This window comes from Carya illinoinensis, chromosome 11, assembly GCF_018687715.1.
Source record: "Carya illinoinensis cultivar Pawnee chromosome 11, C.illinoinensisPawnee_v1, whole genome shotgun sequence".
In the NCBI taxonomy this organism is placed as follows: domain Eukaryota; kingdom Viridiplantae; phylum Streptophyta; class Magnoliopsida; order Fagales; family Juglandaceae; genus Carya; species Carya illinoinensis.
Window position 1 is genome coordinate 18,524,405 of NC_056762.1, and position 16,171 is coordinate 18,540,575.

The following is a 16,171-nucleotide window of genomic DNA, read 5'->3' on the forward strand; positions in this document are numbered from 1 at the left end:
CGACCCCATCGCTATCAATCAGATCGCCAGTTGGCATGGGATAGGCAGGGTGCGGCTAGGTCGTAATAGGATTATATTAGTTTTTCGCTGGTAGCATGATGGGTGCGATCATACCAGCACTAATGCACCGGATCCCATCAGAACTCCGTAGTTAAGCGTGCTTGGGCGAGAGTAGTACTAGGATGGGTGACCTCCTGGGAAGTCCTCGTGTTGCACCCCCCCTTTTAATTTTTACCGCATCTCTGGTCGGATGGACCGGAACGAGAACCAGGGAATGGATTTTTAGGAAAATCGCACCGACCCCATCGCGTAGCAATGGGTATCGGTCAGATCGCCGGTTGGCATGAGATAGGCAGGGTGCGGCTAGGTCGTAATAGGATTATATTAGTTTTTCGCTGGTAGCATGATGGGTGCGATCATACCAGCACTAATGCACCGGATCCCATCAGAACTCCGCAGTTAAGCGTGCTTGGGCGAGAGTAGTACTAGGATGGGTGACCTCCTGGGAAGTCCTCGTGTTGCACCCCCCCTTTTAATTTTTACCGCATCTCTGGTCGGATGGACCGGAATGAGAACCAGGGAATGGATTTTTAGGAAAATCGCACCGACCCCATCGCGTAGCAATGGGTATCGGTCAGATCGCCGGTTGGCATGAGATAGGCAGGGTGCGGCTAGGTCGTAATAGGATTATATTAGTTTTTCGCTGGTAGCATGATGGGTGCGATCATACCAGCACTAATGCACCGGATCCCATCAGAACTCCGCAGTTAAGCGTGCTTGGGCGAGAGTAGTACTAGGATGGGTGACCTCCTGGGAAGTCCTCGTGTTGCACCCCCCCTTTTTATTTTTACCGCATCTCCGGTCGGATGGACCGGAACGACAACCGGGCAATGGATTCTTAGGAAAATCGCACCGACCCCATCGCGTAGCAATGGGTATCGATCAGATCGCCGGTTGGCATGGGATAGGCATGGTGCGGCTAGGTCGTAATAGGATTATATTAGTTTTTCGCTGGTAGCATGATGGGTGCGATCATACCGGCACTAATGCACCGGATCCCATCAGAACTCCGCAGTTAAGCGTGCTTGGGCGAGAGTAGTACTAGGATGGGTGACCTCCTGGGAAGTCCTCGTGTTGCACCCCTCCTTTTTATTTTTACCGCATCTCCGGTCGGATGGACCGGAACGACAACCGGGCAATGGATTCTTAGGAAAATCGCACCGACCCCATCGCGTAGCAATGGGTATCGATCAGATCGCCGGTTGGCATGGGATAGGCATGGTGCGGCTAGGTCGTAATAGGATTATATTAGTTTTTCGCTGGTAGCATGATGGGTGCGATCATACCAGCACTAATGCACCGGATCCCATCAGAACTCCGCAGTTAAGCGTGCTTGGGCGAGAGTAGTACTAGGATGGGTGACCTCCTGGGAAGTCCTCGTGTTGCACCCCTCCTTTTTATTTTTACCGCATCTCCGGTCGGATGGACCGGAACGACAACCGGGCAATGGATTCTTAGGAAAATCGCACCGACCCCATCGCGTAGCAATGGGTATCGATCAGATCGCCGGTTGGCATGGGATAGGCATGGTGCGGCTAGGTCGTAATAGGATTATATTAGTTTTTCGCTGGTAGCATGATGGGTGCGATCATACCAGCACTAATGCACCGGATCCCATCAGAACTCCGCAGTTAAGCGTGCTTGGGCGAGAGTAGTACTAGGATGGGTGACCTCCTGGGAAGTCCTCGTGTTGCACCCCTCCTTTTTATTTTTACCGCATCTCCGGTCGGATGGACCGGAACGACAACCGGGCAATGGATTCTTAGGAAAATCGCACCGACCCCATCGCGTAGCAATGGGTATCGATCAGATCGCCGGTTGGCATGGGATAGGCATGGTGCGGCTAGGTCGTAATAGGATTATATTAGTTTTTCGCTGGTAGCATGATGGGTGCGATCATACCAGCACTAATGCACCGGATCCCATCAGAACTCCGCAGTTAAGCGTGCTTGGGCGAGAGTAGTACTAGGATGGGTGACCTCCTGGGAAGTCCTCGTGTTGCACCCCCCCTTTTTATTTTTACCGCATCTCCGGTCGGATGGACCGGAACGACAACCGGGCAATGGATTCTTAGGAAAATCGCACCGACCCCATCGCTATCAATCAGATCGCCAGTTGGCATGGGATAGGCAGGGTGCGGCTAGGTCGTAATAGGATTATATTAGTTTTTCGCTGGTAGCATGATGGGTGCGATCATACCAGCACTAATGCACCGGATCCCATCAGAACTCCGCAGTTAAGCGTGCTTGGGCGAGAGTAGTACTAGGATGGGTGACCTCCTGGGAAGTCCTCGTGTTGCACCCCCCTTTTTTATTTTTACCGCATCTCCGGTCGGATGGACCGGAACGAGTACCGGGCAATGGATTCTTAGGAAAATCGCACCGACCCCATCGCGTAGCAATGGGTATCGATCAGATCGCCGGTTGGCATGGGATAGGCAGGGTGCGGCTAGGTCGTAATAGGATTATATTAGTTTTTCGCTGGTAGCATGATGGGTGCGATCATACCAGCACTAATGCACCGGATCCCATCAGAACTCCGCAGTTAAGCGTGCTTGGGCGAGAGTAGTACTAGGATGGGTGACCTCCTGGGAAGTCCTCGTGTTGCACCCCCCCTTTTTATTTTTACCGCATCTCCGGTCGGATGGACCGGAACGACAACCGGGCAATGGATTCTTAGGAAAATCGCACCGACCCCATCGCGTAGCAATGGGTATCGATCAGATCGCCGGTTGGCATGGGATAGGCATGGTGCGTCTAGGTCGTAATAGGATTATATTAGTTTTTCGCTGGTAGCATGATGGGTGCGATCATACCAGCACTAATGCACCGGATCCCATCAGAACTCCGCAGTTAAGCGTGCTTGGGCGAGAGTAGTACTAGGATGGGTGACCTCCTGGGAAGTCCTCGTGTTGCACCCCCCCTTTTTATTTTTACCGCATCTCCGGTCGGATGGACCGGAACGACAACCGGGCAATGGATTCTTAAGAAAATCGCACCGACCCCATCGCGTAGCAATGGGTATCGATCAGATCGCCGGTTGGCATGGGATAGGCATGGTGCGGCTAGGTCGTAATAGGATTATATTAGTTTTTCGCTGGTAGCATGATGGGTGCGATCATACCAGCACTAATGCACCGGATCCCATCAGAACTCCGCAGTTAAGCGTGCTTGGGCGAGAGTAGTACTAGGATGGGTGACCTCCTGGGAAGTCCTCGTGTTGCACCCCCCCTTTTTATTTTTACCGCATCTCCGGTCGGATGGACCGGAACGACAACCGGGCAATGGATTCTTAGGAAAATCGCACCGACCCCATCGCTATCAATCAGATCGCCAGTTGGCATGGGATAGGCAGGGTGCGGCTAGGTCGTAATAGGATTATATTAGTTTTTCGCTGGTAGCATGATGGGTGCGATCATACCAGCACTAATGCACCGGATCCCATCAGAACTCCGCAGTTAAGCGTGCTTGGGCGAGAGTAGTACTAGGATGGGTGACCTCCTGGGAAGTCCTCGTGTTGCACCCCCCGTTTTTATTTTTACCGCATCTCCGGTCGGATGGACCGGAACGAGTACCGGGCAATGGATTCTTAGGAAAATCGCACCGACCCCATCGCGTAGCAATGGGTATCGATCAGATCGCCGGTTGGCATGGGATAGGCATGGTGCGGCTAGGTCGTAATAGGATTATATTAGTTTTTCGCTGGTAGCATGATGGGTGCGATCATACCAGCACTAATGCACCGGATCCCATCAGAACTCCGCAGTTAAGCGTGCTTGGGCGAGAGTAGTACTAGGATGGGTGACCTCCTGGGAAGTCCTCGTGTTGCACCCCTCCTTTTTATTTTTACCGCATCTCCGGTCGGATGGACCGGAACGACAACCGGGCAATGGATTCTTAGGAAAATCGCACCGACCCCATCGCGTAGCAATGGGTATCGATCAGATCGCCGGTTGGCATGGGATAGGCATGGTGCGGCTAGGTCGTAATAGGATTATATTAGTTTTTCGCTGGTAGCATGATGGGTGCGATCCTACCAGCACTAATGCACCGGATCCCATCAGAACTCCGCAGTTAAGCGTGCTTGGGCGAGAGTAGTACTAGGATGGGTGACCTCCTGGGAAGTCCTCGTGTTGCACCCCCCCTTTTTATTTTTACCGCATCTCCGGTCGGATGGACCGGAACGACAACCGGGCAATGGATTCTTACGAAAATCGCACCGACCCCATCGCGTAGCAATGGGTATCGGTCAGATCGCCGGTTGGCATGAGATAGGCAGGGTGCGGCTAGGTCGTAATAGGATTATATTAGTTTTTCGCTGGTAGCATGATGGGTGCGATCATACCAGCACTAATGCACCGGATCCCATCAGAACTCCGCAGTTAAGCGTGCTTGGGCGAGAGTAGTACTAGGATGGGTGACCTCCTGGGAAGTCCTCGTGTTGCACCCCCCCTTTTTATTTTTACCGCATCTCCGGTCGGATGGACCGGAACGACAACCGGGCAATGGATTCTTAGGAAAATCGCACCGACCCCATCGCGTAGCAATGGGTATCGATCAGATCGCCGGTTGGCATGGTGCGGCTAGGTCGTAATAGGATTATATTAGTTTTTCGCTGGTAGCATGATGGGTGCGATCATACCGGCACTAATGCACCGGATCCCATCAGAACTCCGCAGTTAAGCGTGCTTGGGCGAGAGTAGTACTAGGATGGGTGACCTCCTGGGAAGTCCTCGTGTTGCACCCCTCCTTTTTATTTTTACCGCATCTCCGGTCGGATGGACCGGAACGACAACCGGGCAATGGATTCTTAGGAAAATCGCACCGACCCCATCGCGTAGCAATGGGTATCGATCAGATCGCCGGTTGGCATGGGATAGGCATGGTGCGGCTAGGTCGTAATAGGATTATATTAGTTTTTCGCTGGTAGCATGATGGGTGCGATCATACCAGCACTAATGCACCGGATCCCATCAGAACTCCGCAGTTAAGCGTGCTTGGGCGAGAGTAGTACTAGGATGGGTGACCTCCTGGGAAGTCCTCGTGTTGCACCCCTCCTTTTTATTTTTACCGCATCTCCGGTCGGATGGACCGGAACGACAACCGGGCAATGGATTCTTAGGAAAATCGCACCGACCCCATCGCGTAGCAATGGGTATCGATCAGATCGCCGGTTGGCATGGGATAGGCATGGTGCGGCTAGGTCGTAATAGGATTATATTAGTTTTTCGCTGGTAGCATGATGGGTGCGATCATACCAGCACTAATGCACCGGATCCCATCAGAACTCCGCAGTTAAGCGTGCTTGGGCGAGAGTAGTACTAGGATGGGTGACCTCCTGGGAAGTCCTCGTGTTGCACCCCTCCTTTTTATTTTTACCGCATCTCCGGTCGGATGGACCGGAACGACAACCGGGCAATGGATTCTTAGGAAAATCGCACCGACCCCATCGCGTAGCAATGGGTATCGATCAGATCGCCGGTTGGCATGGGATAGGCATGGTGCGGCTAGGTCGTAATAGGATTATATTAGTTTTTCGCTGGTAGCATGATGGGTGCGATCATACCAGCACTAATGCACCGGATCCCATCAGAACTCCGCAGTTAAGCGTGCTTGGGCGAGAGTAGTACTAGGATGGGTGACCTCCTGGGAAGTCCTCGTGTTGCACCCCCCCTTTTTATTTTTACCGCATCTCCGGTCGGATGGACCGGAACGACAACCGGGCAATGGATTCTTAGGAAAATCGCACCGACCCCATCGCTATCAATCAGATCGCCAGTTGGCATGGGATAGGCAGGGTGCGGCTAGGTCGTAATAGGATTATATTAGTTTTTCGCTGGTAGCATGATGGGTGCGATCATACCAGCACTAATGCACCGGATCCCATCAGAACTCCGCAGTTAAGCGTGCTTGGGCGAGAGTAGTACTAGGATGGGTGACCTCCTGGGAAGTCCTCGTGTTGCACCCCCCTTTTTTATTTTTACCGCATCTCCGGTCGGATGGACCGGAACGAGTACCGGGCAATGGATTCTTAGGAAAATCGCACCGACCCCATCGCGTAGCAATGGGTATCGATCAGATCGCCGGTTGGCATGGGATAGGCAGGGTGCGGCTAGGTCGTAATAGGATTATATTAGTTTTTCGCTGGTAGCATGATGGGTGCGATCATACCAGCACTAATGCACCGGATCCCATCAGAACTCCGCAGTTAAGCGTGCTTGGGCGAGAGTAGTACTAGGATGGGCGACCTCCTGGGAAGTCCTCGTGTTGCACCCCCCCTTTTTATTTTTACCGCATCTCCGGTCGGATGGACCGGAACGACAACCGGGCAATGGATTCTTAGGAAAATCGCACCGACCCCATCGCGTAGCAATGGGTATCGATCAGATCGCCGGTTGGCATGGGATAGGCATGGTGCGGCTAGGTCGTAATAGGATTATATTAGTTTTTCGCTGGTAGCATGATGGGTGCGATCATACCAGCACTAATGCACCGGATCCCATCAGAACTCCGCAGTTAAGCGTGCTTGGGCGAGAGTAGTACTAGGATGGGTGACCTCCTGGGAAGTCCTCGTGTTGCACCCCCCCTTTTTATTTTTACCGCATCTCCGGTCGGATGGACCGGAACGACAACCGGGCAATGGATTCTTAAGAAAATCGCACCGACCCCATCGCGTAGCAATGGGTATCGATCAGATCGCCGGTTGGCATGGGATAGGCATGGTGCGGCTAGGTCGTAATAGGATTATATTAGTTTTTCGCTGGTAGCATGATGGGTGCGATCATACCAGCACTAATGCACCGGATCCCATCAGAACTCCGCAGTTAAGCGTGCTTGGGCGAGAGTAGTACTAGGATGGGTGACCTCCTGGGAAGTCCTCGTGTTGCACCCCCCCTTTTTATTTTTACCGCATCTCCGGTCGGATGGACCGGAACGACAACCGGGCAATGGATTCTTAGGAAAATCGCACCGACCCCATCGCTATCAATCAGATCGCCAGTTGGCATGGGATAGGCAGGGTGCGGCTAGGTCGTAATAGGATTATATTAGTTTTTCGCTGGTAGCATGATGGGTGCGATCATACCAGCACTAATGCACCGGATCCCATCAGAACTCCGCAGTTAAGCGTGCTTGGGCGAGAGTAGTACTAGGATGGGTGACCTCCTGGGAAGTCCTCGTGTTGCACCCCCCGTTTTTATTTTTACCGCATCTCCGGTCGGATGGACCGGAACGAGTACCGGGCAATGGATTCTTAGGAAAATCGCACCGACCCCATCGCGTAGCAATGGGTATCGATCAGATCGCCGGTTGGCATGGGATAGGCATGGTGCGGCTAGGTCGTAATAGGATTATATTAGTTTTTCGCTGGTAGCATGATGGGTGCGATCATACCAGCACTAATGCACCGGATCCCATCAGAACTCCGCAGTTAAGCGTGCTTGGGCGAGAGTAGTACTAGGATGGGTGACCTCCTGGGAAGTCCTCGTGTTGCACCCCTCCTTTTTATTTTTACCGCATCTCCGGTCGGATGGACCGGAACGACAACCGGGCAATGGATTCTTAGGAAAATCGCACCGACCCCATCGCGTAGCAATGGGTATCGATCAGATCGCCGGTTGGCATGGGATAGGCATGGTGCGGCTAGGTCGTAATAGGATTATATTAGTTTTTCGCTGGTAGCATGATGGGTGCGATCCTACCAGCACTAATGCACCGGATCCCATCAGAACTCCGCAGTTAAGCGTGCTTGGGCGAGAGTAGTACTAGGATGGGTGACCTCCTGGGAAGTCCTCGTGTTGCACCCCCCCTTTTTATTTTTACCGCATCTCCGGTCGGATGGACCGGAACGACAACCGGGCAATGGATTCGTAGGAAAATCGCACCGACCCCATCGCTATCAATCAGATCGCCAGTTGGCATGGGATAGGCAGGGTGCGGCTAGGTCGTAATAGGATTATATTAGTTTTTCGCTGGTAGCATGATGGGTGCGATCATACCAGCACTAATGCACCGGATCCCATCAGAACTCCGTAGTTAAGCGTGCTTGGGCGAGAGTAGTACTAGGATGGGTGACCTCCTGGGAAGTCCTCGTGTTGCACCCCCCCTTTTAATTTTTACCGCATCTCTGGTCGGATGGACCGGAACGAGAACCAGGGAATGGATTTTTAGGAAAATCGCACCGACCCCATCGCGTAGCAATGGGTATCGGTCAGATCGCCGGTTGGCATGAGATAGGCAGGGTGCGGCTAGGTCGTAATAGGATTATATTAGTTTTTCGCTGGTAGCATGATGGGTGCGATCATACCAGCACTAATGCACCGGATCCCATCAGAACTCCGCAGTTAAGCGTGCTTGGGCGAGAGTAGTACTAGGATGGGTGACCTCCTGGGAAGTCCTCGTGTTGCACCCCCCCTTTTAATTTTTACCGCATCTCTGGTCGGATGGACCGGAATGAGAACCAGGGAATGGATTTTTAGGAAAATCGCACCGACCCCATCGCGTAGCAATGGGTATCGGTCAGATCGCCGGTTGGCATGAGATAGGCAGGGTGCGGCTAGGTCGTAATAGGATTATATTAGTTTTTCGCTGGTAGCATGATGGGTGCGATCATACCAGCACTAATGCACCGGATCCCATCAGAACTCCGCAGTTAAGCGTGCTTGGGCGAGAGTAGTACTAGGATGGGTGACCTCCTGGGAAGTCCTCGTGTTGCACCCCCCCTTTTTATTTTTACCGCATCTCCGGTCGGATGGACCGGAATGACAACCGGGCAATGGATTCTTAGGAAAATCGCACCGACCCCATCGCGTAGCAATGGGTATCGATCAGATCGCCGGTTGGCATGGTGCGGCTAGGTCGTAATAGGATTATATTAGTTTTTCGCTGGTAGCATGATGGGTGCGATCATACCGGCACTAATGCACCGGATCCCATCAGAACTCCGCAGTTAAGCGTGCTTGGGCGAGAGTAGTACTAGGATGGGTGACCTCCTGGGAAGTCCTCGTGTTGCACCCCTCCTTTTTATTTTTACCGCATCTCCGGTCGGATGGACCGGAACGACAACCGGGCAATGGATTCTTAGGAAAATCGCACCGACCCCATCGCGTAGCAATGGGTATCGATCAGATCGCCGGTTGGCATGGGATAGGCATGGTGCGGCTAGGTCGTAATAGGATTATATTAGTTTTTCGCTGGTAGCATGATGGGTGCGATCCTACCAGCACTAATGCACCGGATCCCATCAGAACTCCGCAGTTAAGCGTGCTTGGGCGAGAGTAGTACTAGGATGGGTGACCTCCTGGGAAGTCCTCGTGTTGCACCCCCCCTTTTTATTTTTACCGCATCTCCGGTCGGATGGACCGGAACGACAACCGGGCAATGGATTCTTAGGAAAATCGCACCGACCCCATCGCTATCAATCAGATCGCCAGTTGGCATGGGATAGGCAGGGTGCGGCTAGGTCGTAATAGGATTATATTAGTTTTTCGCTGGTAGCATGATGGGTGCGATCATACCAGCACTAATGCACCGGATCCCATCAGAACTCCGCAGTTAAGCGTGCTTGGGCGAGAGTAGTACTAGGATGGGTGACCTCCTGGGAAGTCCTCGTGTTGCACCCCCCCTTTTAATTTTTACCGCATCTCCGGTCGGATGGACCGGAACGACAACCGGGCAATGGATTCTTAGGAAAATCGCACCGACCCCATCGCTATCAATCAGATCGCCAGTTGGCATGGGATAGGCAGGGTGCGGCTAGGTCGTAATAGGATTATATTAGTTTTTCGCTGGTAGCATGATGGGTGCGATCATACCAGCACTAATGCACCGGATCCCATCAGAACTCCGCAGTTAAGCGTGCTTGGGCGAGAGTAGTACTAGGATGGGTGACCTCCTGGGAAGTCCTCGTGTTGCACCCCCCTTTTTTATTTTTACCGCATCTCCGGTCGGATGGACCGGAACGAGTACCGGGCAATGGATTCTTAGGAAAATCGCACCGACCCCATCGCGTAGCAATGGGTATCGATCAGATCGCCGGTTGGCATGGGATAGGCAGGGTGCGGCTAGGTCGTAATAGGATTATATTAGTTTTTCGCTGGTAGCATGATGGGTGCGATCATACCAGCACTAATGCACCGGATCCCATCAGAACTCCGCAGTTAAGCGTGCTTGGGCGAGAGTAGTACTAGGATGGGTGACCTCCTGGGAAGTCCTCGTGTTGCACCCCCCCTTTTTATTTTTACCGCATCTCCGGTCGGATGGACCGGAACGACAACCGGGCAATGGATTCTTAGGAAAATCGCACCGACCCCATCGCTATCAATCAGATCGCCAGTTGGCATGGGATAGGCAGGGTGCGGCTAGGTCGTAATAGGATTATATTAGTTTTTCGCTGGTAGCATGATGGGTGCGATCATACCAGCACTAATGCACCGGATCCCATCAGAACTCCGTAGTTAAGCGTGCTTGGGCGAGAGTAGTACTAGGATGGGTGACCTCCTGGGAAGTCCTCGTGTTGCACCCCCCCTTTTAATTTTTACCGCATCTCTGGTCGGATGGACCGGAACGAGAACCAGGGAATGGATTTTTAGGAAAATCGCACCGACCCCATCGCGTAGCAATGGGTATCGGTCAGATCGCCGGTTGGCATGAGATAGGCAGGGTGCGGCTAGGTCGTAATAGGATTATATTAGTTTTTCGCTGGTAGCATGATGGGTGCGATCATACCAGCACTAATGCACCGGATCCCATCAGAACTCCGCAGTTAAGCGTGCTTGGGCGAGAGTAGTACTAGGATGGGTGACCTCCTGGGAAGTCCTCGTGTTGCACCCCCCCTTTTTATTTTTACCGCATCTCCGGTCGGATGGACCGGAACGACAACCGGGCAATGGATTCTTAGGAAAATCGCACCGACCCCATCGCGTAGCAATGGGTATCGATCAGATCGCCGGTTGGCATGGTGCGGCTAGGTCGTAATAGGATTATATTAGTTTTTCGCTGGTAGCATGATGGGTGCGATCATACCGGCACTAATGCACCGGATCCCATCAGAACTCCGCAGTTAAGCGTGCTTGGGCGAGAGTAGTACTAGGATGGGTGACCTCCTGGGAAGTCCTCGTGTTGCACCCCTCCTTTTTATTTTTACCGCATCTCCGGTCGGATGGACCGGAACGACAACCGGGCAATGGATTCTTAGGAAAATCGCACCGACCCCATCGCGTAGCAATGGGTATCGATCAGATCGCCGGTTGGCATGGGATAGGCATGGTGCGGCTAGGTCGTAATAGGATTATATTAGTTTTTCGCTGGTAGCATGATGGGTGCGATCCTACCAGCACTAATGCACCGGATCCCATCAGAACTCCGCAGTTAAGCGTGCTTGGGCGAGAGTAGTACTAGGATGGGTGACCTCCTGGGAAGTCCTCGTGTTGCACCCCCCCTTTTTATTTTTACCGCATCTCCGGTCGGATGGACCGGAACGACAACCGGGCAATGGATTCTTAGGAAAATCGCACCGACCCCATCGCTATCAATCAGATCGCCAGTTGGCATGGGATAGGCAGGGTGCGGCTAGGTCGTAATAGGATTATATTAGTTTTTCGCTGGTAGCATGATGGGTGCGATCATACCAGCACTAATGCACCGGATCCCATCAGAACTCCGCAGTTAAGCGTGCTTGGGCGAGAGTAGTACTAGGATGGGTGACCTCCTGGGAAGTCCTCGTGTTGCACCCCCCCTTTTAATTTTTACCGCATCTCCGGTCGGATGGACCGGAACGACAACCGGGCAATGGATTCTTAGGAAAATCGCACCGACCCCATCGCTATCAATCAGATCGCCAGTTGGCATGGGATAGGCAGGGTGCGGCTAGGTCGTAATAGGATTATATTAGTTTTTCGCTGGTAGCATGATGGGTGCGATCATACCAGCACTAATGCACCGGATCCCATCAGAACTCCGCAGTTAAGCGTGCTTGGGCGAGAGTAGTACTAGGATGGGTGACCTCCTGGGAAGTCCTCGTGTTGCACCCCCCTTTTTTATTTTTACCGCATCTCCGGTCGGATGGACCGGAACGAGTACCGGGCAATGGATTCTTAGGAAAATCGCACCGACCCCATCGCGTAGCAATGGGTATCGATCAGATCGCCGGTTGGCATGGGATAGGCAGGGTGCGGCTAGGTCGTAATAGGATTATATTAGTTTTTCGCTGGTAGCATGATGGGTGCGATCATACCAGCACTAATGCACCGGATCCCATCAGAACTCCGCAGTTAAGCGTGCTTGGGCGAGAGTAGTACTAGGATGGGTGACCTCCTGGGAAGTCCTCGTGTTGCACCCCCCCTTTTTATTTTTACCGCATCTCCGGTCGGATGGACCGGAACGACAACCGGGCAATGGATTCTTAGGAAAATCGCACCGACCCCATCGCTATCAATCAGATCGCCAGTTGGCATGGGATAGGCAGGGTGCGGCTAGGTCGTAATAGGATTATATTAGTTTTTCGCTGGTAGCATGATGGGTGCGATCATACCAGCACTAATGCACCGGATCCCATCAGAACTCCGTAGTTAAGCGTGCTTGGGCGAGAGTAGTACTAGGATGGGTGACCTCCTGGGAAGTCCTCGTGTTGCACCCCCCCTTTTAATTTTTACCGCATCTCTGGTCGGATGGACCGGAACGAGAACCAGGGAATGGATTTTTAGGAAAATCGCACCGACCCCATCGCGTAGCAATGGGTATCGATCAGATCGCCGGTTGGCATGGGATAGGCAGGGTGCGGCTAGGTCGTAATAGGATTATATTAGTTTTTCGCTGGTAGCATGATGGGTGCGATCATACCAGCACTAATGCACCGGATCCCATCAGAACTCCGTAGTTAAGCGTGCTTGGGCGAGAGTAGTACTAGGATGGGTGACCTCCTGGGAAGTCCTCGTGTTGCACCCCCCTTTTTTATTTTTACCGCATCTCCGGTCGGATGGACCGGAACGAGTACCGGGCAATGGATTCTTAGGAAAATCGCACCGACCCCATCGCGTAGCAATGGGTATCGATCAGATCGCCGGTTGGCATGGGATAGGCAGGGTGCGGCTAGGTCGTAATAGGATTATATTAGTTTTTCGCTGGTAGCATGATGGGTGCGATCATACCAGCACTAATGCACCGGATCCCATCAGAACTCCGCAGTTAAGCGTGCTTGGGCGAGAGTAGTACTAGGATGGGCGACCTCCTGGGAAGTCCTCGTGTTGCACCCCCCCTTTTTATTTTTACCGCATCTCCGGTCGGATGGACCGGAACGACAACCGGGCAATGGATTCTTAGGAAAATCGCACCGACCCCATCGCGTAGCAATGGGTATCGATCAGATCGCCGGTTGGCATGGGATAGGCATGGTGCGGCTAGGTCGTAATAGGATTATATTAGTTTTTCGCTGGTAGCATGATGGGTGCGATCATACCAGCACTAATGCACCGGATCCCATCAGAACTCCGCAGTTAAGCGTGCTTGGGCGAGAGTAGTACTAGGATGGGTGACCTCCTGGGAAGTCCTCGTGTTGCACCCCCCCTTTTTATTTTTACCGCATCTCCGGTCGGATGGACCGGAACGACAACCGGGCAATGGATTCTTAAGAAAATCGCACCGACCCCATCGCGTAGCAATGGGTATCGATCAGATCGCCGGTTGGCATGGGATAGGCATGGTGCGGCTAGGTCGTAATAGGATTATATTAGTTTTTCGCTGGTAGCATGATGGGTGCGATCATACCAGCACTAATGCACCGGATCCCATCAGAACTCCGCAGTTAAGCGTGCTTGGGCGAGAGTAGTACTAGGATGGGTGACCTCCTGGGAAGTCCTCGTGTTGCACCCCCCCTTTTTATTTTTACCGCATCTCCGGTCGGATGGACCGGAACGACAACCGGGCAATGGATTCTTAGGAAAATCGCACCGACCCCATCGCTATCAATCAGATCGCCAGTTGGCATGGGATAGGCAGGGTGCGGCTAGGTCGTAATAGGATTATATTAGTTTTTCGCTGGTAGCATGATGGGTGCGATCATACCAGCACTAATGCACCGGATCCCATCAGAACTCCGCAGTTAAGCGTGCTTGGGCGAGAGTAGTACTAGGATGGGTGACCTCCTGGGAAGTCCTCGTGTTGCACCCCCCGTTTTTATTTTTACCGCATCTCCGGTCGGATGGACCGGAACGAGTACCGGGCAATGGATTCTTAGGAAAATCGCACCGACCCCATCGCGTAGCAATGGGTATCGATCAGATCGCCGGTTGGCATGGGATAGGCATGGTGCGGCTAGGTCGTAATAGGATTATATTAGTTTTTCGCTGGTAGCATGATGGGTGCGATCATACCAGCACTAATGCACCGGATCCCATCAGAACTCCGCAGTTAAGCGTGCTTGGGCGAGAGTAGTACTAGGATGGGTGACCTCCTGGGAAGTCCTCGTGTTGCACCCCTCCTTTTTATTTTTACCGCATCTCCGGTCGGATGGACCGGAACGACAACCGGGCAATGGATTCTTAGGAAAATCGCACCGACCCCATCGCGTAGCAATGGGTATCGATCAGATCGCCGGTTGGCATGGGATAGGCATGGTGCGGCTAGGTCGTAATAGGATTATATTAGTTTTTCGCTGGTAGCATGATGGGTGCGATCCTACCAGCACTAATGCACCGGATCCCATCAGAACTCCGCAGTTAAGCGTGCTTGGGCGAGAGTAGTACTAGGATGGGTGACCTCCTGGGAAGTCCTCGTGTTGCACCCCCCCTTTTTATTTTTACCGCATCTCCGGTCGGATGGACCGGAACGACAACCGGGCAATGGATTCGTAGGAAAATCGCACCGACCCCATCGCTATCAATCAGATCGCCAGTTGGCATGGGATAGGCAGGGTGCGGCTAGGTCGTAATAGGATTATATTAGTTTTTCGCTGGTAGCATGATGGGTGCGATCATACCAGCACTAATGCACCGGATCCCATCAGAACTCCGTAGTTAAGCGTGCTTGGGCGAGAGTAGTACTAGGATGGGTGACCTCCTGGGAAGTCCTCGTGTTGCACCCCCCCTTTTAATTTTTACCGCATCTCTGGTCGGATGGACCGGAACGAGAACCAGGGAATGGATTTTTAGGAAAATCGCACCGACCCCATCGCGTAGCAATGGGTATCGGTCAGATCGCCGGTTGGCATGAGATAGGCAGGGTGCGGCTAGGTCGTAATAGGATTATATTAGTTTTTCGCTGGTAGCATGATGGGTGCGATCATACCAGCACTAATGCACCGGATCCCATCAGAACTCCGCAGTTAAGCGTGCTTGGGCGAGAGTAGTACTAGGATGGGTGACCTCCTGGGAAGTCCTCGTGTTGCACCCCCCCTTTTAATTTTTACCGCATCTCTGGTCGGATGGACCGGAATGAGAACCAGGGAATGGATTTTTAGGAAAATCGCACCGACCCCATCGCGTAGCAATGGGTATCGGTCAGATCGCCGGTTGGCATGAGATAGGCAGGGTGCGGCTAGGTCGTAATAGGATTATATTAGTTTTTCGCTGGTAGCATGATGGGTGCGATCATACCAGCACTAATGCACCGGATCCCATCAGAACTCCGCAGTTAAGCGTGCTTGGGCGAGAGTAGTACTAGGATGGGTGACCTCCTGGGAAGTCCTCGTGTTGCACCCCCCCTTTTTATTTTTACCGCATCTCCGGTCGGATGGACCGGAACGACAACCGGGCAATGGATTCTTAGGAAAATCGCACCGACCCCATCGCGTAGCAATGGGTATCGATCAGATCGCCGGTTGGCATGGGATAGGCATGGTGCGGCTAGGTCGTAATAGGATTATATTAGTTTTTCGCTGGAAGCATGATGGGTGCGATCCTACCAGCACTAATGCACCGGATCCCATCAGAACTCCGCAGTTAAGCGTGCTTGGGCGAGAGTAGTACTAGGATGGGTGACCTCCTGGGAAGTCCTCGTGTTGCACCCCCCCTTTTTATTTTTACCGCATCTCCGGTCGGATGGACCGGAACGACAACCGGGCAATGGATTCTTAGGAAAATCGCACCGACCCCATCGCGTAGCAATGGGTATCGATCAGA

At 52.7% G+C, this 16,171-nt stretch overlaps 53 non-coding genes across 53 annotated transcripts; all 53 read left to right on the forward strand.

Annotated features, from left to right (window-relative positions):
• The first annotated feature begins 100 nt into the window (after window positions 1–100).
• On the forward strand, window positions 101–219 carry LOC122286997. Its single transcript, XR_006234306.1, has one exon. It is a non-coding gene; the product is annotated as a 5S ribosomal RNA (ribosomal RNA).
• Window positions 220–408: 189 nt separating this feature from the next.
• Window positions 409–527, forward strand: LOC122283620. The gene has a single exon (XR_006231015.1). It is a non-coding gene; the product is annotated as a 5S ribosomal RNA (ribosomal RNA).
• Window positions 528–716: 189 nt separating this feature from the next.
• On the forward strand, window positions 717–835 carry LOC122283621. The gene has a single exon (XR_006231016.1). It is a non-coding gene; the product is annotated as a 5S ribosomal RNA (ribosomal RNA).
• Window positions 836–1,024: 189 nt separating this feature from the next.
• Window positions 1,025–1,143, forward strand: LOC122287029. The gene has a single exon (XR_006234337.1). It is a non-coding gene; the product is annotated as a 5S ribosomal RNA (ribosomal RNA).
• A 189-nt stretch (window positions 1,144–1,332) lies between these two features.
• Window positions 1,333–1,451, forward strand: LOC122283622. Its single transcript, XR_006231017.1, has one exon. It is a non-coding gene; the product is annotated as a 5S ribosomal RNA (ribosomal RNA).
• A 189-nt stretch (window positions 1,452–1,640) lies between these two features.
• On the forward strand, window positions 1,641–1,759 carry LOC122283623. The gene has a single exon (XR_006231018.1). It is a non-coding gene; the product is annotated as a 5S ribosomal RNA (ribosomal RNA).
• Window positions 1,760–1,948: 189 nt separating this feature from the next.
• LOC122283625 lies at window positions 1,949–2,067 on the forward strand. The gene has a single exon (XR_006231020.1). It is a non-coding gene; the product is annotated as a 5S ribosomal RNA (ribosomal RNA).
• A 178-nt stretch (window positions 2,068–2,245) lies between these two features.
• LOC122283626 lies at window positions 2,246–2,364 on the forward strand. Its single transcript, XR_006231021.1, has one exon. It is a non-coding gene; the product is annotated as a 5S ribosomal RNA (ribosomal RNA).
• A 189-nt stretch (window positions 2,365–2,553) lies between these two features.
• Window positions 2,554–2,672, forward strand: LOC122283627. Its single transcript, XR_006231022.1, has one exon. It is a non-coding gene; the product is annotated as a 5S ribosomal RNA (ribosomal RNA).
• A 189-nt stretch (window positions 2,673–2,861) lies between these two features.
• On the forward strand, window positions 2,862–2,980 carry LOC122283628. The gene has a single exon (XR_006231023.1). It is a non-coding gene; the product is annotated as a 5S ribosomal RNA (ribosomal RNA).
• Window positions 2,981–3,169: 189 nt separating this feature from the next.
• On the forward strand, window positions 3,170–3,288 carry LOC122283629. The gene has a single exon (XR_006231024.1). It is a non-coding gene; the product is annotated as a 5S ribosomal RNA (ribosomal RNA).
• Window positions 3,289–3,466: 178 nt separating this feature from the next.
• Window positions 3,467–3,585, forward strand: LOC122283630. The gene has a single exon (XR_006231025.1). It is a non-coding gene; the product is annotated as a 5S ribosomal RNA (ribosomal RNA).
• Window positions 3,586–3,774: 189 nt separating this feature from the next.
• Window positions 3,775–3,893, forward strand: LOC122283631. Its single transcript, XR_006231026.1, has one exon. It is a non-coding gene; the product is annotated as a 5S ribosomal RNA (ribosomal RNA).
• A 189-nt stretch (window positions 3,894–4,082) lies between these two features.
• Window positions 4,083–4,201, forward strand: LOC122287835. Its single transcript, XR_006235120.1, has one exon. It is a non-coding gene; the product is annotated as a 5S ribosomal RNA (ribosomal RNA).
• A 189-nt stretch (window positions 4,202–4,390) lies between these two features.
• On the forward strand, window positions 4,391–4,509 carry LOC122283632. The gene has a single exon (XR_006231027.1). It is a non-coding gene; the product is annotated as a 5S ribosomal RNA (ribosomal RNA).
• A 178-nt stretch (window positions 4,510–4,687) lies between these two features.
• LOC122287030 lies at window positions 4,688–4,806 on the forward strand. Its single transcript, XR_006234338.1, has one exon. It is a non-coding gene; the product is annotated as a 5S ribosomal RNA (ribosomal RNA).
• A 189-nt stretch (window positions 4,807–4,995) lies between these two features.
• Window positions 4,996–5,114, forward strand: LOC122283633. The gene has a single exon (XR_006231028.1). It is a non-coding gene; the product is annotated as a 5S ribosomal RNA (ribosomal RNA).
• A 189-nt stretch (window positions 5,115–5,303) lies between these two features.
• On the forward strand, window positions 5,304–5,422 carry LOC122283634. Its single transcript, XR_006231029.1, has one exon. It is a non-coding gene; the product is annotated as a 5S ribosomal RNA (ribosomal RNA).
• A 189-nt stretch (window positions 5,423–5,611) lies between these two features.
• Window positions 5,612–5,730, forward strand: LOC122283636. The gene has a single exon (XR_006231031.1). It is a non-coding gene; the product is annotated as a 5S ribosomal RNA (ribosomal RNA).
• A 178-nt stretch (window positions 5,731–5,908) lies between these two features.
• On the forward strand, window positions 5,909–6,027 carry LOC122283637. The gene has a single exon (XR_006231032.1). It is a non-coding gene; the product is annotated as a 5S ribosomal RNA (ribosomal RNA).
• A 189-nt stretch (window positions 6,028–6,216) lies between these two features.
• LOC122287223 lies at window positions 6,217–6,335 on the forward strand. Its single transcript, XR_006234525.1, has one exon. It is a non-coding gene; the product is annotated as a 5S ribosomal RNA (ribosomal RNA).
• Window positions 6,336–6,524: 189 nt separating this feature from the next.
• Window positions 6,525–6,643, forward strand: LOC122283639. The gene has a single exon (XR_006231033.1). It is a non-coding gene; the product is annotated as a 5S ribosomal RNA (ribosomal RNA).
• Window positions 6,644–6,832: 189 nt separating this feature from the next.
• LOC122283640 lies at window positions 6,833–6,951 on the forward strand. Its single transcript, XR_006231034.1, has one exon. It is a non-coding gene; the product is annotated as a 5S ribosomal RNA (ribosomal RNA).
• Window positions 6,952–7,129: 178 nt separating this feature from the next.
• On the forward strand, window positions 7,130–7,248 carry LOC122283641. Its single transcript, XR_006231035.1, has one exon. It is a non-coding gene; the product is annotated as a 5S ribosomal RNA (ribosomal RNA).
• Window positions 7,249–7,437: 189 nt separating this feature from the next.
• On the forward strand, window positions 7,438–7,556 carry LOC122283642. The gene has a single exon (XR_006231036.1). It is a non-coding gene; the product is annotated as a 5S ribosomal RNA (ribosomal RNA).
• Window positions 7,557–7,745: 189 nt separating this feature from the next.
• LOC122287836 lies at window positions 7,746–7,864 on the forward strand. The gene has a single exon (XR_006235121.1). It is a non-coding gene; the product is annotated as a 5S ribosomal RNA (ribosomal RNA).
• A 178-nt stretch (window positions 7,865–8,042) lies between these two features.
• On the forward strand, window positions 8,043–8,161 carry LOC122286998. Its single transcript, XR_006234307.1, has one exon. It is a non-coding gene; the product is annotated as a 5S ribosomal RNA (ribosomal RNA).
• Window positions 8,162–8,350: 189 nt separating this feature from the next.
• On the forward strand, window positions 8,351–8,469 carry LOC122283643. Its single transcript, XR_006231037.1, has one exon. It is a non-coding gene; the product is annotated as a 5S ribosomal RNA (ribosomal RNA).
• Window positions 8,470–8,658: 189 nt separating this feature from the next.
• On the forward strand, window positions 8,659–8,777 carry LOC122283644. Its single transcript, XR_006231038.1, has one exon. It is a non-coding gene; the product is annotated as a 5S ribosomal RNA (ribosomal RNA).
• Window positions 8,778–8,955: 178 nt separating this feature from the next.
• LOC122287031 lies at window positions 8,956–9,074 on the forward strand. Its single transcript, XR_006234339.1, has one exon. It is a non-coding gene; the product is annotated as a 5S ribosomal RNA (ribosomal RNA).
• Window positions 9,075–9,263: 189 nt separating this feature from the next.
• LOC122287837 lies at window positions 9,264–9,382 on the forward strand. The gene has a single exon (XR_006235122.1). It is a non-coding gene; the product is annotated as a 5S ribosomal RNA (ribosomal RNA).
• Window positions 9,383–9,560: 178 nt separating this feature from the next.
• Window positions 9,561–9,679, forward strand: LOC122283645. The gene has a single exon (XR_006231039.1). It is a non-coding gene; the product is annotated as a 5S ribosomal RNA (ribosomal RNA).
• Window positions 9,680–9,857: 178 nt separating this feature from the next.
• LOC122283646 lies at window positions 9,858–9,976 on the forward strand. The gene has a single exon (XR_006231040.1). It is a non-coding gene; the product is annotated as a 5S ribosomal RNA (ribosomal RNA).
• Window positions 9,977–10,165: 189 nt separating this feature from the next.
• LOC122283648 lies at window positions 10,166–10,284 on the forward strand. Its single transcript, XR_006231042.1, has one exon. It is a non-coding gene; the product is annotated as a 5S ribosomal RNA (ribosomal RNA).
• A 178-nt stretch (window positions 10,285–10,462) lies between these two features.
• On the forward strand, window positions 10,463–10,581 carry LOC122286999. The gene has a single exon (XR_006234308.1). It is a non-coding gene; the product is annotated as a 5S ribosomal RNA (ribosomal RNA).
• A 189-nt stretch (window positions 10,582–10,770) lies between these two features.
• LOC122283649 lies at window positions 10,771–10,889 on the forward strand. The gene has a single exon (XR_006231043.1). It is a non-coding gene; the product is annotated as a 5S ribosomal RNA (ribosomal RNA).
• Window positions 10,890–11,067: 178 nt separating this feature from the next.
• On the forward strand, window positions 11,068–11,186 carry LOC122287032. The gene has a single exon (XR_006234340.1). It is a non-coding gene; the product is annotated as a 5S ribosomal RNA (ribosomal RNA).
• A 189-nt stretch (window positions 11,187–11,375) lies between these two features.
• LOC122287838 lies at window positions 11,376–11,494 on the forward strand. The gene has a single exon (XR_006235123.1). It is a non-coding gene; the product is annotated as a 5S ribosomal RNA (ribosomal RNA).
• Window positions 11,495–11,672: 178 nt separating this feature from the next.
• On the forward strand, window positions 11,673–11,791 carry LOC122283650. Its single transcript, XR_006231044.1, has one exon. It is a non-coding gene; the product is annotated as a 5S ribosomal RNA (ribosomal RNA).
• Window positions 11,792–11,969: 178 nt separating this feature from the next.
• LOC122283651 lies at window positions 11,970–12,088 on the forward strand. The gene has a single exon (XR_006231045.1). It is a non-coding gene; the product is annotated as a 5S ribosomal RNA (ribosomal RNA).
• Window positions 12,089–12,277: 189 nt separating this feature from the next.
• LOC122283652 lies at window positions 12,278–12,396 on the forward strand. Its single transcript, XR_006231046.1, has one exon. It is a non-coding gene; the product is annotated as a 5S ribosomal RNA (ribosomal RNA).
• A 178-nt stretch (window positions 12,397–12,574) lies between these two features.
• Window positions 12,575–12,693, forward strand: LOC122287000. Its single transcript, XR_006234309.1, has one exon. It is a non-coding gene; the product is annotated as a 5S ribosomal RNA (ribosomal RNA).
• A 189-nt stretch (window positions 12,694–12,882) lies between these two features.
• On the forward strand, window positions 12,883–13,001 carry LOC122287001. The gene has a single exon (XR_006234310.1). It is a non-coding gene; the product is annotated as a 5S ribosomal RNA (ribosomal RNA).
• A 189-nt stretch (window positions 13,002–13,190) lies between these two features.
• Window positions 13,191–13,309, forward strand: LOC122287224. The gene has a single exon (XR_006234526.1). It is a non-coding gene; the product is annotated as a 5S ribosomal RNA (ribosomal RNA).
• Window positions 13,310–13,498: 189 nt separating this feature from the next.
• On the forward strand, window positions 13,499–13,617 carry LOC122283653. The gene has a single exon (XR_006231047.1). It is a non-coding gene; the product is annotated as a 5S ribosomal RNA (ribosomal RNA).
• A 189-nt stretch (window positions 13,618–13,806) lies between these two features.
• LOC122283654 lies at window positions 13,807–13,925 on the forward strand. Its single transcript, XR_006231048.1, has one exon. It is a non-coding gene; the product is annotated as a 5S ribosomal RNA (ribosomal RNA).
• A 178-nt stretch (window positions 13,926–14,103) lies between these two features.
• On the forward strand, window positions 14,104–14,222 carry LOC122283655. The gene has a single exon (XR_006231049.1). It is a non-coding gene; the product is annotated as a 5S ribosomal RNA (ribosomal RNA).
• Window positions 14,223–14,411: 189 nt separating this feature from the next.
• Window positions 14,412–14,530, forward strand: LOC122283656. Its single transcript, XR_006231050.1, has one exon. It is a non-coding gene; the product is annotated as a 5S ribosomal RNA (ribosomal RNA).
• Window positions 14,531–14,719: 189 nt separating this feature from the next.
• On the forward strand, window positions 14,720–14,838 carry LOC122287839. Its single transcript, XR_006235124.1, has one exon. It is a non-coding gene; the product is annotated as a 5S ribosomal RNA (ribosomal RNA).
• Window positions 14,839–15,016: 178 nt separating this feature from the next.
• LOC122287002 lies at window positions 15,017–15,135 on the forward strand. The gene has a single exon (XR_006234311.1). It is a non-coding gene; the product is annotated as a 5S ribosomal RNA (ribosomal RNA).
• Window positions 15,136–15,324: 189 nt separating this feature from the next.
• LOC122283657 lies at window positions 15,325–15,443 on the forward strand. The gene has a single exon (XR_006231051.1). It is a non-coding gene; the product is annotated as a 5S ribosomal RNA (ribosomal RNA).
• Window positions 15,444–15,632: 189 nt separating this feature from the next.
• Window positions 15,633–15,751, forward strand: LOC122283659. Its single transcript, XR_006231053.1, has one exon. It is a non-coding gene; the product is annotated as a 5S ribosomal RNA (ribosomal RNA).
• Window positions 15,752–15,940: 189 nt separating this feature from the next.
• LOC122287840 lies at window positions 15,941–16,059 on the forward strand. The gene has a single exon (XR_006235125.1). It is a non-coding gene; the product is annotated as a 5S ribosomal RNA (ribosomal RNA).
• The last annotated feature ends 112 nt before the right edge of the window (window positions 16,060–16,171 follow it).